The 11,417-nt window shown below is 40.2% G+C and overlaps 1 protein-coding gene across 8 annotated transcripts in view; it reads left to right on the forward strand.

The window, feature by feature from the left end:
- SCMH1 (Scm polycomb group protein homolog 1) overlaps positions 1 to 11,417 on the forward strand; it is a 239,405-nt gene continuing 227,988 nt past the window's right edge. For 7 of the 8 annotated variants that reach the window (XR_001829069.1, XM_017541788.1, XM_017541791.2 and 4 more), the window contains exon 1: positions 1 to 110. The gene's annotated coding sequence lies outside the window, so the exon portion shown is untranslated. The remainder of the gene's footprint in view (positions 111 to 11,417) is intronic. The other variant, XM_017541798.2, reaches the window with a different exon arrangement.

The raw sequence follows: 11,417 nt of genomic DNA on the forward strand, positions 1-11,417 counted from the left end.
TCCGGAGCCGCCCGCCCTCCCCCTTCACGCGTCCCCGCTCCCTCCCTGCGCAGCGGAAACATGGCGGCGGGAAAGGAGTGAGCCGCCCCGCGCCCCCGCCGCGCCCGCAGGTAAGAGCCTCGCGGCCGCCTCCGCCCGCCAAAGAGCTCGCGCCCTGAGGGGCCGGCCAGGGCGAGAGGGCGGTGGCGGGACCTGCCCGGCCGCTGCGTCCGCCCGCCGGGCCGGAGTCCGCCTGTCCGTCTGTCGGGCAGGCCTGCCAGTCTGTGGTCCGCGCGGGGCCGGGCCCTCTCCCGGCAGTGTCAGCCCGGCCCCGAGCCCGGAGGCCGGTTCTGCATCTGCAGTCGGGCCGGCGGGGCCCACGGTCCGGTCGGCGGCCCTGAAGCGACCCGGGCGGGCCAGGGGCCCTGGCACGGGAAACCCAAGGCCAGGGGCCCTTTGGAGGGTCGGCGTGGGGCGGTCCGTGGGGGTCGCCGCGTCCTGGTCGGCGGGGCCGGGTGATTCGGGGGAGGCTGGCTGGGGGCAGAGGGCCGTGTGGCGGCGCGATCCCATCTGCGCGGGTCAGTCGGTCCCCTCTGGCGCCAGAGGTGGGAATGCCTGTGGTCCTGGCCGGCCGGGTCCCGGTTCGGGGCAGGCCGAGACCGAGGTCGGCGGGGCAGCACCGAGAGCGAGGGCGCCTAAGGGTCCGGAGCTGTCAGCAGCGTCCTCGGGGCTGGGCCCCGGCGACGAGAGCCGCGCCAGCCGACTCACGTGTGCCACCTGCCCTGGTGCCCCGCCGGAAGCGGGCAGGAAGAGCAGCCCCACACCGAAGTGAGCCAGCGGCCCCGGGGGCTGGACACGTGGGCACAGCTGTGGGCCAGCCCCGAGAGCATCGAAAGGAGTTTCCAGCCGATGGGTGAACCCCGGAATATCTCCTGACTGGAAGGGAATTTAAAAGTCATCTAGGGGCCCTTTCTCCCATCCCATGCCAAAGTGTCTTTGAAAATCCCCAGATCCCCTCTGATAATTTGACGAGGCCGTGTGGAACCTCTTCTAGTGATGCGAAGTGAATCTCTTTCCAGTGAAACTCATTTTTTTCATGGGCAGATTTACTTATAAGTTGAAAGGAACAGCTGGCTGCCAACCTTCCTAGTTCTTTTCCCTGATGGGCAGCAGTTAAGATATCTGAAGATAGTAATCATGTCCCCTGAGTCTTCACTTCCACTTCCTTCAGTTGTTTCTCATCTGCTGTGGTTCTCTAAACTGCCCTCTGGATGAGCTTTAATTTGCCCACATCCACGTAAGGCGAGTTTCTTAAATGTGAGCATGAAGACAAAACCTAGTGAGTTTCCTTAAGAAGCTCCTTAGCCCCAAGGATTGACCTGCTTTAAATCAAAAGCACACCAGATTCCCTTCCTCATTTCTGTACTATGTTTTGAACTTAAAAAAAAGAAAAATAGAAAACATTTAGTAGTATTTGTTCAAACAAACTAAAAGACGTCTTATTTTGTGAAAATTTTTGGGTTTTCCTCCTTTTAAAAAGTGTCTATCCAGTGTGCTAACTAATGTACATCAAAATGTTTTATTAAAGTGTAATGTGCCATGCAAATAGAAGAACTTTTTTTTTTTAAACTCTGGAAAGGATTGAGATCTAGTTTGGTGCCGAACTGCAATTTTAATATTTGGTTGCAGAGGGAAATGCTTTATTACGTTGAACTCTTTGCTCTATTTCTAACTGCCAGCAGAAGGCCCAAAATTACCATGAAAAAGAACACTCTTTGTTGCTTACTTACCAACCTCCTAAACTCTTGCCTAAGCAACTTTGCAGGTTAGTCATTTTTTAAGCCCAGTAGAGATGAGATGGCCTTGTAGATAAAATGCTAAGCTCTTACATCTGGGATCCTGTTCAGGTACTAAGCAGCATTTCACTGTTTTTATAACTGAGACAAGTACATACCAGCAGTCAAAACTGGTTTTTTATTTTTGTTCTTGTGGCTTCATTTTTAAAATTGGTCAGTAGTTTTGAACTTTGTAGCAGATATGTCAAGTTTTGATATTTGGTATGTTTGTGTAAATGCTGTTCCCTTTTATGTAAGTTGGGTAAACATTTGCATAGCACCATTCTCAGTGGAACTGAACAGATCCAGAGGAAAGGCCCTGATTCCTGCCTTGCAAAGGACTTGGAGTGAAAGGTAGAGGATACTTAACTGTGCAAAAGAATTGATGTGAATATCCCACTGAAAATTTAAACTTGGGGCTGGATCCAGTGGCTCATGACTATAATTCTAGCACTTTAGGAAACTGAGGCAGGTAGATCATTTGAGGCCAGGAGTTCTAGACCAACCTGGGCAACATAGCAAGTCCCTGTCGCTACAAAAAATAAAAAAATATCTGGGCATGGTGGTGCATGCCTCTAGTCCCAGCTACTCAGGAGGCTGAGGTAGGAGGATTGCTTGAGTCCAGGAGTTTGAGGCCTCAGTGAGCCATGATGACAGCATGAGACCGCATCTTTTAAAAAAGAAAAGAGAATTTAAACTTAGTATGTTCTAATCTTCACTGTACACTTATGTACCTACTGTGGGTCAAGCACTATGCTATGTACTGTGCTCAGCTGGGTTTACAAAGATTTCCAATCTTGTGGATCTGGTAAATTAGATGCTTAAATAGATTATCTTAGAATAAAAGGTGAGAACTATGAGTAGCTGAGTTATACAAGGTTAGAGCAATGGTTACCCAAAGGTGAGACCACTTAGACTAGCCTAGGAGTTAAAGGAAGACTTTTGGACATGAGGCCAACAAACATATGAAAAAATGCTCATCATCACTGGTCATCAGAGAAATGCAAATCAAAACAACACTGAGATACCATCTCACGCCAGTTAGAATGGTGATCATTAAAAAATCTGGAGACAACAGATGCTGGAGAGGATGTGGAGAAATAGGAACACTTTTGCACTGTTGGTGGGAGTGTAAATTAGTTCAACCATTGTGGAAGACAGTGTGGCGATTCCTCAAGGACCTAGAAATAGAAATTCCATTTGACCCAGCAACCCCATTACTGGGTATATATCCAAAGGATTACAAATCGTTCTACTGTAAGGACACGTGCACACGAATGTTCATTGCAGCACTGTTTACAATAGCAAAGACCTGGAACCAACCCAAATGCCATCAACGATAGACTGGATAGGGAAAATGTGGCACATATACACCATGGAATATTATGCAGCCATCAAAAACGATGAGTTTGGGTCCTTTGTAGGGACATGGATGAACCTGGAAACCATCATTCTCAGCAAACTGACAGAAGAGCAGAAGATCAAACACCGCATGTTCTCACTCATAGGCGGGTGTTGAACAATGAGAACACATGGACACAGGGAGGGGAGCACTACACACTGGGGTCAGTTGGGGGGAAATGGGGAGGGACGGTGGGGGGTGGGGAGCTGGGGAGAGGTAGCAAGGGGAGAGATGCCAGATGTAGGTGATGGGGAGGAAGGCAGCAAAACACACTGTGACGTGTGTACCTATGCAACAATTTTGCATGTTCTTCACATGTACCCCCAAACCTAAAATGCAATAAAATAAATAAATGGGGAAAGAAAAAAAAAAAAAGGAAGACTTTCAGAAGAGATGATATCTGACCAAATCTTAAATGGTAAGTAGGAGTAAGCTAGGCAAAGACGAGCAGAAAGTGCGCTTCAAACAGATAAAACAGCTTGAGCAAAGGCATCAATGTGAGAAAAGGAATGGCTTGCATGGAGAACCACAAGCAGTTTAGGACTGCTAGGAATATAATAGTGGAGATATAAGTGGTAATTTGTAAGGCTGGAAATACAGGCAGCAGCCATGTCATGGTGGACCTTGTGTGCATAACTATCCTGAAAACAATTCAGTAGGTGGTATTTTAAAAAAATTTTTATTTAATCACTGAAAGGTGTCTATCAGATGTTTTGAAGTAACATTTTCAAAATGTGATCATAGGGATGAAGAGGAAAAAACGAACCTGAGAAAATGTATGAGGCTTTAATGATTGGTTGTATGTACAGGTGAGAGGATGAGGAGTCCAGTGTGATGCTCATGTTTTTGCCTTGGATGACTAAGGATATGTTGGTAATTTTAACTGAGACAGGAAAAAATTGATGATGAATTCAATTCTGGACATGAAGATTTTGCAATTTCTTGAGTTAGACTGATGAGCAAATATAGTGGAAGTAAGCTGAGGAAAAAAGAGGTGTGGTCAGAAAGTGGAATATTGGATTTAGTTTGTCAGATATGGGACTGTTCTAGGTGATAGTTAGGTCTCTGTGTATGGGCAGTTAAAATACAGCAGAGGGAATTTAACCATACTCAGTAAAGCTGAGATGACAAGGAATTTCGAAGCTAGTGTATTGAATGAGTCATCTGTGTGGAGAGTGAAGTGATTTAGGATGATGGGATGTGGGGCAGAAAGAAAGATATGACCCAGGTGCAGTAAGGAGAGGAGATTATTCAGGAGGCTGGTAGATGACAGATGAGGAGGTGGGGTAGAGAGTGATATAGCCAGGTGGTGCAAACCTCAAAGGAGTGGGGAGGGCGGATTAAATACAAAAGTGAGAAAGTAATAGTTTTTTTACTTTTCCTTCCTGGAAGCAGAGTTCTGATCTATTCATCTTTATTCAGGACTCATATTAATCATTCTGTTTGCTCTGAAGAATCTGTTCTTAGTCTTGGAAAGTGGGAGGGCACATTACCACATATTGAATCCTTTCTGCTAATACTTAATGACAAAGGGCAGTGGAGGTTTTTTCCTCTGATAATTATTAGTGGGTGGGTAGGGAACAATCAGATAAAGCAGTAAGGCTATACTCATGGTTTTCTAGGCAGAATATAGTGGAAAGAGCCTAGGCTTTCTTTGGAGTTAGAAACACCAAAATTCAGATCTAGACTCTGTCACTTACTAACTTTATGACTATAAATAAATGTTTAGCCTCTGTGAGCTTCAGCGTCCTTATATGTAAAAAGTTTGTACTTCATAGGATGTCACAAATGTTACATGAAAAGAATATACATACACACATACACATAAAATTATAAAAAAAGCAATTGGTGATTCATAGATACAAAGTATATGTTAGTTCCTTTCTTCCTTCCTTTAAGGGGCCTATGCTTTGCTAGCTGAAATGAACCTTTTTCATGCTTACCTAAATTATAAGGTAAAACATAGTAAGTACTCTAAAGGAGGCAGTAGCAAAGTGAGCCAGCAGTTCAGAGGTGGGAGCTGTCATTTCTAAACGAGGTTGGGTTTCATTTTCAAAATGAATTTTGCTTGGGCCTTGAACAAATTTCAGAAGAGTAAATAATTAAGGTAGAGATATAAAATAGGGAAAGTATGTGGTATGGTATGTTTGTTAAAAATTGATAGCTACCACAGGTTTGAGTATTGTATTTGTATAATAGTGGTAAATGTGGCTAGAGAGATGGGCTGGGACCTTGGTATTAAAGATCTGAAACTGTGATGCAATTTGGGGTTGATTCTAGATAAATTAGGGAGCCATACATTGAATGTCCTTTTCCCTACCTCAGTTTACTATCTGTAAAAGGTATAGGCATCAATTCAGAAACTTCCAATTTTTGTTTTAAATAAATAAGAAATTTCACACTTGAAAATAAGTTCCTGTGTAGGCCAATTTTAGGTTTAAAAAATGTACTAAGATTTGTTTTGTAGTTGTAGGTTAATCTTTGCAATAACCTTGTTCGATCGATAGGCTTAGTGAGGTTAAGAAATGTAAAAGATCTCACTGGTAGAAGTCACCAAAGAAGCTCTAATTTCAAATTCTGTCTTTTTCATTACATCATACCAATTTAGATTTGAAAGGAAACCTGAGTTCCTCAATGTCACTAAAAATTAACCGCACAACCCCAGCATATCACTTTTGCTTTGTCATTTATAAAATGAAGGAAAATGTAGCTGTAAGGTTTAACTAAGATAAAGTGCAAAGTACTTTACATAATGCTGGTCACATATCAGGCACTCAAATGTTGGGTCTTTCTCTCCTGATGTGTGAATGAGGGAATTTAACCATACCATTCTGAGGCCTTAGTGTTAACTCCCTAGCCACCAGGGAACTGCTAGAACTAATTACATTTGGCCCTCTGTATCCTTAGGTTCTGCATCTGTGTATTCAACCAACTATGGATTGAAAATATGGAAAAAAAGGGATGGTTGCATCTGTGCTGAACAAGTACAGACTTTTTTTTTTGTCATTATTTCCTAAATAATAGTATAACAACTATTTACATAGCACTTGTGTTAAGTTTTATAAATAACCTAGAGATGTTAAAACATATAGGAAGATGTGTGTAGATCATATGCACATAGGCAAATATTGTATGTAGGGACCTGAGCATCCCTGGAATTTGGTATCCAAAGGGCAGAGTGGGTTGCTGGAACCTTTTGATAACCTTATGGGCAGATAAACCGAGCAAGACGTATCACCTGTTATCTTTGTCCCAGAATCAAACTGTCTGTCTTCCATACTGTTTTTCTTGTGCTAATCTGGCTTCCTTTTACTCTCTCCCAGCCCTGTTTTGCTCCTTCTCACACTTTTCCACTTGTTCTGTTTCGTACATTGTTAACCATTTTATTGGATGTCTTTTTGTGTGTCCTGCCTTTAAGTGGAAGCCAGACTCTCTCCAGAGTCATGGAGAATTTATTACTTCCTCTGTAGCCCTTTTAAATGGATGCAGCTCATTCTCCTGCACCCCTCCCATCCCAAAGAAGAGAGGTGAGGATAACTATATTTTTTACTCACCACTATATCTGGACTATTACTTCTCCATCTTCTGAAAACGTCTGTGCTCTTTGGCTATACACACCCTTGGTTTCTGATATAACATATTCTTATACAGTATCTGTTAAAATGAAAGTGTACGTAAACTACAATCCAGCATTTCTACTTCTAGGTATATACCCTTTGGAAACTCCAATGTATGCATAAAAGTATGTTCAAAAATATTCATACAACATTGCTATAGCAAAAAATTTGAACTAAATGCCTGTCAATAAAAGAATGAAAATATTGTGGTATATTTACTTCATAGAATTCCATACAATAGTGAAATGAGTGAACTAGATCTATATGGTAACATGGACAAATCTCACAAATAACAGATTGAATGAATAAGCCAAATTGCAGAACACATTTATATAAAGCTTAACATGCATGTATTATTTAGAGAGGCATATTTATGTAATAAATAATTAAATAAATACATGGTAATTATAAATACCAAATTAAGGATAGTCTCCAAAGGGTAAGGTAGGGAGAAAAGACCAGGAATAATGTGATAAAGGGCACCCAGAGAGCTTAAATTGAACTAGTAAATATTTTTCAACTGAGTTGTGGATATATGGGTATCTACTCATTATTCTTTATGCCTTTGTATATATCTGAACTTTATATTTTAAAAGAATAAATAGCATTTCACTCTTGTTATGAGCATAATACAGGGAGGGAGGGGATAGCAGAAGTATAAAGAAATACTAATATTAGGGTGAATCATAAAATTTTTTACCACTAGTATTAGAGTGAATCATAACATTTCTGTTTTTTAGGTCTAAAATGATTCAATATAGCAAATTTAAGTAGCCCATTCAATCTAATGTAACTAGTGTTCTGGTTGAAATATATTCAGAATGCACTGGGTGTGGTGACTCACACCTGTAATTCCACACTTTAGGAGGCCAAGGCAGTCAAATTTCTTGAGCCCAGGAGATTGAGACCAGCCTGGGCAACATGATGAAACCCTGTCTATGCAAAAAATACAAAAATCAGCTTAGCATGGTGGAAACATATTCAAAGTACTGTGGGAACACTAGGGAAGGAACAACTAATGGCTAAGGCAGAAGGAGGGAAGCGACATTTGGAGAGGCTCCAGAGAGAGAATGACATCTGAACTGAATTCCTTTTTTTTTTTTTTTTTTTCTCTTAGAAACAGAGTTTTGCTCTGTTACCCATGCTGGAGTGCAGTAGTGTGATCATAGCTCAAGTAATCCTCTTGCCTCAACCTTCCAAGTAGCTAGGATTACAGGTGTGTGTTCGTGCCCAGATAATTTTTAATTTTCTAAATTGGGAGTGGTTGTATGTAGGATTGTTTTAAAAAGCAGAAAGAAATATTTTTTTTTAGAGACAGGTTCTTGGTCTTGCTATGTTGTGAGGCTAGTCTCCAACTCCTAGCTTAAAGTAATCCTCCCTCCTCGGCCTTCCGAAGTGCTGGAATTATAGGCATGAGCCACCATGCCTGGCCCTAAACTAAATCTTAAAGGTTGAGAAGAAATTGACCAGATAGAGGGTGAGGAGACGAAAGAAGCCCTTCCAGGTAGGAAGAGGTAAAGACCCCTTTCAGTGGGTGGAATCTGCCAGGTGAAATATGTGGAGGTTAAAGAAACACAGTAGAGGAAGAGACTAAAGAACAATAATAACAGCATATATCTTTCTAGTACTTACTAAACAAGCACAAAGTTAAGTAACCTGTACAGGATCACAGGCATACCAAGTGGCAGAACCAAGATTTGAACTCTGTTAGTCTGAATCCAGAGTCTGTGCTCTTGTCCAGTCAGCTATATTCTGAATCACTATACCATAAGTATAATCAGGAGAAAGTGATGTTTTGGATGTCAAGAGAACAATGTAAGTTTCAGAAAGAAAGGACTAGTCAGCAGTGTGAAAGGCCCTAAGGACATGAAATGGGAATCCTAAAAAGAGAAGATCATTGGCTTTTTTTTTTTTTTTTTAATTATTTTGCCTAAGTTACAGTAAGGAATACCAGGGTAATGGAGATATGGATATCTCAGAATACTAGTGATTCAGTCTACCAGTTTTGTGGGCCAGTGATTATAATTTCATTTAATCACTGAAAAAGAAGATAGAATCAGGGACTATTAAAAATAGATTCTCTCTGTATTTAAGTACTTGATATATTAACATGATCGAAAGACTTTTGATCTTCTGCTAGCTATAGTCATAGTTACTCTTATGATTGATTGATAGTGACAATTTTATTTATTCTTCTGTACCTTCTGGTTTTGGTAAAGATAAAACTTAGCCTGTTACTTTAGTGGATTTTTCAGAATGGGATGATATAAAGATCAGTAGTAGTTTAGCCCCAAATATTTCATAGACAAGAAGGTAAAAGAGACCTTATAATCTTCATAGTATGTGGAAAGAGTTATATAGCAGGACTCTTAAGAGTTCTGATTCAAGTCCCAGTTTGCTACTCACTGGCTCTGTGATTTAGGTAAGGGGTTGCAGTGGGTGATTTCTCAGATCTCTTCTAACTCTCAAGCTCTGTGACTATTAGGTCAGTTATTCAGTAAAGAAACTGAGGCCTAAAGAAGGAAATTGTTTTTCCAGGGTCAAAAACTGCAATCTGGTTCTCTTGACTCTTGGTCCTAGAAATCTGGTGGAAGATCATTAAACATTTGAGGGGCTGCCATATATCAGACTTGTACTAGGTGCTTGAAAAAACAAAAGGCATGTGAAATTGTTTCAGAATTCTTTTATCCAATTTGTGAAAGTAACAATCAGCATCTTCTGTGTTTGTTTGTTTATACATATGTTGCCTTATTCCAAAATGTATTTAAAGCAGACCTGCTCTGTATAATACACTGTACTAAAAAAGGGAATATCCTTTTTTGAGTATCTGTCAGATTTGTTGAAACATACAAACACGTTATTTTTACCTACCTGCATGTAGGTATTATCACCTCTACTTTATGCTTAAAGAAACTGAGACTCAGAGATAGCTGGCCAAGATTTTGCAGTTTATAAGTAATAGGACTCGGTTTCAAGCCCAGACCAGCCTGACTTCAACCCCAGTTCTCTTTTCATTTCACCATGTACATGCCCCACACCAGTGTTATGTAATTCTGAGACTTTATCAGTACAGGAGGCAAGGTTTACTTGCAGGAATTGACACATGTATTTTTAGTCTGAATATATCTTCTATCTCACCAAACAATGTAGGCAAACAAAAGATCCCTGGATAGTAGAATGAAATGGTTTAGTGAATCAGAGTCATAATTATTTTGTAATTTGAGCCAGATATATGACTAGATTCCTTGTTAGGACCAGTGCTCACATTTTAATAAATTATAACATTTTTTTACCCCGTCAACCTTTGGTCTGCATCCACTTCCTGCTTTTCAACCTTTACCAGCTACCAGCTAAGGATAAAAAAGTGAGAATAAGATATGGTTTCTTCCCTCAGTGGGTTTTGCTATTCAGGTGCCAGATATCATAACTTTACCTAAGTTCTCTTCCTCCCCAAAAGCCAAACCTGGGTCTAATTATAAGAAAACATCAGTTAATCCCAATTGAGGTACATTTTATAAAATAATATTCTACAAAACTGTTAAATTCATCAAACAAGGAAAGTCTGAGAAAGCATCAGCCAAGAAGAGGCTAAGAAGACATAATCACTAAATAGAATGTAGCATAGTATTCTAGATGGGGTCCTATCACAGAAAAGTGATCTTAGATAAAAATTAAGGAAGTCTGAATGAAGTGTGAACTTTAGTTAATAAGGTATCAATATTGGTTCATTAATTGTAACAAATATGCCATACTAATGTAAGATGTTAGTAATAGGGGAAATGGCGCAGGGTATATGGGAACTATCTTTGCAGTTTTTCTATGAATCCAAAACTGTTCTAATAGAAAAGAGTTTATTTTTAAACAGTTGTAATAAAATAATTTTAGATGTTATTCCTTTGAGATTTAATTAAAACACATTTCTTCGTAAAGTGATATGCCTAATTTAGCTGACTCATTTGATAGGACTGACAAACTGCAGTCTGTTGATAGAGGCATGTGCCAAAATGTATACTAGGTGGACGTCATATAAACTTTTCCCATCTCAGTCTCTTATGTATGTAGTATAAAAACATGCCAAGTCCTAGTAATAGTGAATCCCAGCACAAAACATACCACAGTTTGATCACCTGTCTCGCAGCACATTATAAAGATGGCCAGCCTCTCAACATGGTATATAGAATTTGGTACTGTTCTGTTCTCAACTTTGATCCAGTCAATTCTGTGTTTTAGGGACTATCATTTATGCCACTCCCACAAACCAATTTCTAATCATATAGAGTTCTTTATAGTAATTTGCAAGCAATAATAATCTACTCTGGTTAACTTTGTAGCAGCAAGTCCCAAACCTAGTTGATTATCAGAATCACTTGGAGAGATTTTTTAAAATTAAAAATACCATGTGCCAAAAAAGTTATATTAAATTAGTATCTCTAAGGTGATGGAACATAGGAATTAATATTTTCTAAAAGCTCTCTAAGTAATTCTGATATTTACCTGTTATTGCCCGTTTCAGTGAATAGCCTCCTAATTCATCTATTTGCTAAGGCCTAAACACTGGGAATCATTTAAAATTTTTTTTTTTTT

Source organism: Cebus imitator, unplaced genomic scaffold (genome assembly GCF_001604975.1).
Source record: "Cebus imitator isolate Cc_AM_T3 unplaced genomic scaffold, Cebus_imitator-1.0 Scaffold136, whole genome shotgun sequence".
Lineage (NCBI taxonomy): Eukaryota > Metazoa > Chordata > Mammalia > Primates > Cebidae > Cebus > Cebus imitator.